This window comes from Triticum urartu, chromosome 4A, assembly GCF_056163025.1.
Source record: "Triticum urartu cultivar PI428250 chromosome 4A, HENAU_Tu73, whole genome shotgun sequence".
Classification (NCBI taxonomy): Eukaryota; Viridiplantae; Streptophyta; class Magnoliopsida; order Poales; family Poaceae; genus Triticum; species Triticum urartu.
In genome coordinates, this window is record NC_141876.1 from 137,694,670 (window position 1) to 137,702,400 (window position 7,731).

The following is a 7,731-nucleotide window of genomic DNA, read 5'->3' on the forward strand; positions in this document are numbered from 1 at the left end:
TTACTTCTAATCAAATCATACGAAAATCATATAGTATTGTTATAAACATGGCATGAATACTTCACAAATTATAGATACGTTGGAGACGTATCAGCATCCCCAAGCTTATTTCCTGCTCGTCCTCGAGTAGGTAAATGATAAAAGAAATAATTTATGAAGTGTGAATGCTATCAAGTGCACAAGTTTGACAAATGAAAGTTCCAAGCACTTTTTCTAGCTCATCTCATGAAACTTCTCATGATCAAGTAACAAGCTATTCACAAATTAAGGTGTAGACCATAAACTTTCTTGGAAAGTAACAAACTAACAATTGCAATTCATCGTATTTTCAGGAAGGGTCTATGTAAGTGCTTTTATTTAGCAAATTCCACATACTCAACTATCATTTAATCTTTCACAATTGCTAACACTCACGTGATATTAATGGGTTCATAGTTTTAATCGAACACGGAGAAAGATAGGGGCTTACAATTTCGCCTCCCAACCTTTTACCTCAAGGGTAATGTCAACAATAATACATTATGAAAACCTACATCCGAGTGGATATATATATATATATCCGGATATCTCCAATACATAGTGTTTGCCAAAGGAAAAACTGTAAAAAGGGAAAGGTGATTAGCACCATGACTCTTTTATAAGGGTAGAAGATAAAATTAAAAGATAGGCTCTTCGTTGAGGGAAGCAAAGGTTGTCATTCGCTTTTATTAATGGATGCACGAAATCTTAATGCAAAAGAATGTCACTTTATATTGCCGCTTGTGATAAAGACCTTTATTATGAAGTCCGTCTCTTCTATTTCTTCCATATCACAAGTTCATATAAAGCTTATTTTCTTCACACTAATAGATCATACATATTTAGAGAGCAAATTTTATTGCTTGCACCGATGATAACTTACTTGAAGGATGTTACTCAATCCATAGGTAGGTATGGTGAACTCTCATGGCAAAACTGGTTTAAGGAATGTTTTGAAGAACAAGTAGTATCTCTACTTGCACTAGTGCAAAACCGAGCTATAGCACCGGTTCGTAAGGGCCTTTAGTGTCGGTTCTGTAATCGGCACTAAAGGGTGGGGACTAAAGGTCCCCCCTTTAGTACCGGTTCTGCACAAACCGCCGCTAAAGGGCCACCACGTGGTACGAGCCAGCGCCGGGGGCGGGGAGCCCTTTAGTACCGGTTGGTAACACCAACCGGTACTAAAATGTTTGGGGGATTTTGGACTCATGATTTCTTTTCCCTTTAATTTTGTGTTTTCCGTTTAATTCTTTTTCATTTGCTGGTATTTTACGATACTACATATTGTACACGTTATGCATATATATATAAATAGAATTTCTCGTAGAACCGATCACACATATATATATAGCCGGTCTATTCTGATAATATTATCAGAATAGCTATTCTGATAACACTTTGGCACTGCATGCTCAACGGAAGCGAACTGCATCTTCTTTACGTTGCGCACTGCAATGCTACACGGTAGAACAGCTTCATTTTCTGGTTGCCCGCCCACGTATTATGTGTGGAATCGGGTGTTGCGGGATGATTTAATTTGTTTATGGATGTCAGTTGACCTTTATTATTTGTAATTTACAGGAAAAACGACTAAAATCTTGGTAAATCAAGGGATTTGGCGGACGGGCTTTCTCTGTTCGTCCGTGTTCGCTTCAGATGCGATTTTTTGTGCTCGCATGTTGTTTTTTAGTAGGAATTTTTTGATTGTGTTCGTTTTAATCGGTCCGTTCACTCTATAATTTGTTAATTTTTAGGAGTTTGTTTTCAATTCATGTTATTTTGATTGTGCGGGCGGGAGAGCTTCGTCCGCTCCTCTGTTCTTGACGATTTTTTGGATTTTTGCGCGTCCATGCGTGTTTGAATATTGTAATTAGTGTTGCTATAGGTTTGAATTCATTGTATTGCGGGTATACTTGTAATTTTGTAATTGCAATTTTTAAACGAGAGCTGATGATGTTCATCCAGTTGTCGTGTCTTCCATGTAATTTTTTGCGGGAGTATTTTTCCGTTTGTTTAGTGGTTGGACAATTTCTAGGCATACGTTGTTTCGGGAGTATTTTTCGATAGTCTACCACATGTCTGCAGTTCTACTGTTTTTAATTTTATTTGTTGTAGTTGTGGCATACGTTGTTGTGCACTGCATTTTCGTTAGTAGTGTACTTCGTTGTAGTTACTTTATAGTGGTTATTGCAGTTTATGAGATTTCTGTTTTCTTAAACTGAATTATGTGTTCTATAGGACTTCATAATATGCACTTCCGTACTGCATTAGCAGTGTGGTTAATGTTTCTATTGTGGTATTAGCATGGATGGTCCATTTTATGCTTGTGTTAGCTGAACAGTTATTATAAGAATTATTTTGAACTGCATACTATGAGAATTGTTTTTGAACATCGTATGTTAACTGCAAAGTTTCGACCATTCACATTTCCTTGTTACTGTTCAGAGGACTGCTTTTTTATTATTAGGACCACACTATGTGCTTGAGAGAACTGCATTACTGCCAACAACAACTTGTCTAAAAAGGATGATAAAATGATGCTGTTGAGGTTGCATACTTTAAAATAGGCATCGTTCAAAGTGTCTGATGGACATAATTTTAAAAGCATACAATATAATCAAAGCATTAGAAATATTGTTTGCTTCATACTAGACAGCCTAGAGTGCAAATATTGTAAACTTGAGGGAGTCTTCTGCTTTGTACAAAAACACCATGGCCACTTCTCCGATGTCAAAGCCATTCTCGGAGACAAAATCTTTCCAACCAGTAGTTATGTTGATGCAGTCTTCAGAGTCGATGTGATAGTCAGCTTGCATGTCTGCATACCCATTCTTGTGTTCTATCTCCAAAGTAATCTTCCCTAAACTCGGAGCATGAAATTTTATTGTGGATGGCAGTTTCTTCATATTGGAATGGGTGTTAAAAGAATTTTATAAGTAAACATCGAATGTTTTTCTTTATACTTAGGATGATGTGTTTATGTTGACTTAAATAGTTACACATATATGACTGCTATTTTCTAAAGTAGTTGCAATGTATGAAGAAACTTATATATGGAATTGACCTCTAGTTTTACTAGGATATATATTATACTGCAACATGCTTGTACTGCATGGTCAGTTACCATGTACTTTGCCAGCATGTCAACAGAACTGCATCGCTGATCTACTGACCCTTTTTTTTGTTCGTGTGTTGGGGTTCTGATCTAACTTTTGTCGATACCTGGTGTGGTACTGAAGAAAAAATAGGTGGAAGCATCTATTCTTAATAGCTAACAAATCTGAACAACAATACAAATTATGTTTTGTATTTTTGTTGATACTACTGAACAAGTTGATTGAACTATATATTCAGATGTGGATTTGCAGGCTAGATTATGTCCAGAATTGTGACGGGGAAAACATACCCAACTTTCCTGCAGATTTGCGGTTGTGAGGTGATGAAGAAATGGCGGCCGAAACCCCCTGTTGGGTATCATCAGGCACCCGAGCATGCTGCGCCACTCGGCATTGGTGAGCTCCAGACCTTCTGCGTACACGCATGTGTCCGCTACGGGCGCCATCTTTGCCAAACACCCGCACTTACAGTCCATGGTTGGTTCAGTGGAATTCCAGCGAAGAGCTGGGGATGGGATGAACCCTAGATCTACGATTTGAAGAAAAAGAGGAACGGGGGGAGGAGTTGTGTTAGTCTGGAGCATGAATGGATACATTTTTATGCAACCAATTGAGCAATGGAAGTAATAAATTTTTGTGGTTGGTGTTAGGTGGTGGATTGGTTCTGATTCAGTGTCGTCGAATGCATTTGAGTAGCAAAAGGGCTGCTTACCTGAAAATAGCAAACAACATTTGTCATATCAAGACAAACTGCGGAACGCGTGGTTGGGCCTGCGTTTTGTGCATGGTATGTGGTTTTTTTTCAAAATCAGTGGCTTTTCTTTTGTGTGTTGGGCCTGTGTTCGTGGAGTGAAGCGCATTGGGCCCAAGACGGCCTGTGAGCATGGCTGGTTCCCAGTGCGCTGTGTGCCGCCTAATGTTTAGTCCCACCTCGCCCGCAGAAGGCGCGCTCGACCTGTTTATAAGCGCTGACGAGGCAGCTGTATCGAACTCCTCTGGTTACTTATTTGAGCGCTTATACACAGCGCTCGCTGCTCTATGATCTCTGACCTGTGGGCCCATGTGCGCCCGGCCCTACGCATCGTGGCTCGGAACGACTCGCCTGCTATTGGCGCAGACCTACTACGAGACTGGCTGGGGCCGACTGCACCTGGGTGGTCATTTTTTTTTCTATTTTTGTTTTTTTTTCAATGTAAGGGCGCGCACTGCTTAGCAAACCGTCCTTGCACTGCATTGATCAGTGTTCTGTACTGCATGTGCAAGCATTCCGTACTACATGTACATTTCTCATTTTTTGTTTTCATGTTTTTGCTCTTTTGTAATCTTTTTTTCCAGTGTAGGGGAGTGCACTGCTTAGTAAACATACCTGTACTTCATTGATTATGTTCATGTACTGCATGTTCATATATTTCCGCACTATGTTTTTTTCAATGTAGAGGCGTGCACTGCTTTGTAAACCATGCGTGCACTGCACTAATCACCGTTCTGTACTGCATGTGCACGTAGTCTGTATTACATGCACAGTTCTCATTTTTTCCGTGTTTTTGCTCTTACGTAATTTTTTCCAATGTAGGGGAGTGCACTGCTTAGTAAATCATTCTTGTACTTCATTGATTTCATTTGTGTGCTGCACGTTCATATTTTTCGGCACTACATATGCAGATTGCATTTTTCTTTTTGTGTTTTTTCTCTTATCTATTTTGTTTTTCCAAATTTAGGGGCGTGCACTGCTTTGTTGGGTATGTGTAAATTCATTTTGACAAAGTCTGTACTGCATTGGTACACAACTTGCACTGCATGCGTCCTATTTGCACACTGCTCGAATCTAATGATACATGAGCAAATTACAGAAAACAAATTATCACAGGCATTCTGTACGACAAGTTCATCATGAGCAAACTAATTTCAACAGAAAGCAATCTAACATAATCAAAGTTCACATCATTACAAGCGATTCTGCATGGCAAGAAAACTAAGTTCAGCAAAAGCAAATGATCACAAGCAAACTAACGATACATAAGCAAACAACATAAAGCAAATTTGATGATAATTCTAAAACGACGGTGGCATTGGTGGCTCTTTGGCCGGCCCCATCTTCTTCTTCACCAGTCAGCGTCTCCCCATCCCCAGCTGCTCCTGGCGTGCTTCTTGGGGGGCTCCTCCTTCTCCAGCTTTGCACGGCGAACCCGTCCTGGGTGAGGGTGATGCGGTTCCATATCTCGTACGCTGCGTAGGCGTCCTTTACCGCATACTCGATGTGCCTCATGGACAGAGGCAAGGTGGCCCCCCGCTTATGCTCGTCGTTGGTGATCTTCTTCTTCATGTTGTTGTAGTAGTCGTCGATGAGCATGCCAGAGACGTCTCCAAGGGAGTCCAACTCCTTGGTTGCCTCAGGAACCCTCCACTCCTTCTGGATGTCGACGAAGTTGGCGACCTCCAGATTGACGTGATCTGGCCTTTTTTGTCGCCGTCGATTGAGAAGCCTGCAGAGGTGTACCTGGGTCGGCGATGAAGTTGTCGAAGACGGTGCACCTTTCAGCGGCGCTCAATTGGAAGAGCAGCACCGGGTGTTTCTTGCCAATGGAGAGTTGGCAGAGGGCGGGTTTCTGCGTCGCTTCAGGCTCGTTGTTGTACTCGAGATCAATGCCGACGATCTTGTGGCGCTGGAGGCTGAGGTGGCGCTCGTACTGCGCGAGGGTGATCGCCGCCTGCTTCTTGTCGTTGGTGTGGATGACGTGCAACTTGGTGTTGCTGTGGGCCTCCACGTCCTTGTACTCGTCGGCGAACGCCATTGCCGGTAGTGGGGCTTGGTGTTTTTGCGTGGAGATGGATGTGATGGAGCGATTTGGTGGCAGCGCGATGGATACTTGTGTTGTTTGTGGATGAGATGGCCTATGGCAGGGGTCTGAATTTAAGGGGAGGCGCGGTGTGGGATGGCCGCAGCGGATGAACTGCACGATCTCGGCGACGATTCGGTTTGTGCAGATCATGGGTTGGTGTTGCGTCTGTGATCGTGGGCTTGTGGCGATGGAACTGCTCTGATTGGGTGGTTGTATGCGAACGTGGTGTTTTTTTATCAGTAGATTTTTTTAACCACCACTTTTCTGTGTGAACGGCCATTTTTGTGACGTTTATATGTATTCTGCGTGATAACGAAACTGTATTGGTTAGAGTACCGCACTGCATCATGTGCAACGAAGAACTGCATGTTGTTTACACGTGCGTACTTCATTCTGTGCAATAGAGTACAATGTATTCCGCAATTTTTATGACTTTTTCGCTGTGTTCTATACCGTGTATTTATTCACAATGTAGGTAATCCGAAACTGGATTGCTAAACCGTCCTGCTTCGTGTAACTAAGTGCACTGCATTTTCTTGTGCTGCGTACTGCATCTGTTTTTACCTGTACTTACTGCATTCCCTGGTACGGGAGGGGTTGGGGGGCCCCCAATTTTTTTGTGTGTGGCACTTATTTGAATGTAGACTTTTTCTTTTCAGATGTGTTTTCTTAACATGCGTGTTGTTTTTTATTTTAACCTTTTTTACGAACTGCGTTTATTTTATTTTTGTTTTACCGACTGAACTTCATTGTTCTTCATAGAGAACTGCATCATGTGTGTTTTGATGTGGTCTTTCTTATTTTTAGCCGGGCCGTTTTTGGGCCGGCCCGTTTCATGTTACTTTTTGCCACACGCGGGCCTCCTACGTGTCCGTTCCAGACGATCCCACCGCTGACAAGGAGAGAGACCGAGAACAATCCCCTCTCCTCTCTTGCAGTTCCTCCCTCGAGCAAAACCGCAGTCGCCCGCAGCAACCACCGTCGCCCGAGGAACCGCCGCCCTCAAGAGGTTCTTATTGCTGCATTCTGCATCGTCGTCTGCTCTGCGAGCCCTTGCCGCTGCGCTCCCGCAGCCCTTTCGTGTCCGTTTCCGTCTGTGCACCCTCCCCCTTCCCCGCCACCAGTGTCGCACCTTTTTTGTGGTACGTTCCTCTTGTTCCCGGTCTTGATCGTCCTCTCGTCTTGCTTTTTGTTATTCTCGTAGTTGCTGTTGTTGTTTTTGCTTGTGTAATTTTTCCGTAGGCAGCCAATTTTACTCGATTTTGGAGTCAATAGTTGTGTGTAGCAAGGTGGGTCTAGGGTTTCGTGAGATTTTTTGCCGGTTTTGTTGCTTATATCTGTCACTTCATCGTTGTGCTGCAGGAAAACGCCGTGTCTTTGCCGAGCAGAGTGGGAGGAGGAATTCAAGGTATGTGGAGTGCTTATTTTAGGATTTTGTTTATTTTTGTTTGATGTTTATCTAGTTTCCTAAATCATCCTGCATATTTGGTTTGTGCTCTGTCAGTTGTCAGCGTTCATTTGCATTATTTTTGTCATGTGATGTTTTGTAATTTCTGTTTCTGGTTTTTTCAGAATGAAGTAGGTGATTGTGGTTCTCATAATGATACACCAATTGTCTCTCGTTGTCCTGGTGGTAAGGATCATGGTGTGGAGGGAGGACATTAATTGAATTCGCCGATTGAAACTTCTCCCATAAGTGTGGCCCCTCCTTCTGGTATGTGATTGATTTGTTTATTTTTGTGTATGCTGGTTACTTC

At 42.5% G+C, this 7,731-nt stretch overlaps 1 pseudogene; it reads right to left on the minus strand.

Moving 5' to 3' along the window:
* Window positions 1-3,780: 3,780 nt before the first annotated feature.
* LOC147975134 (uncharacterized) lies at window positions 3,781-5,926 on the minus strand (annotated as a pseudogene).
* Window positions 5,927-7,731: the final 1,805 nt, after the last annotated feature.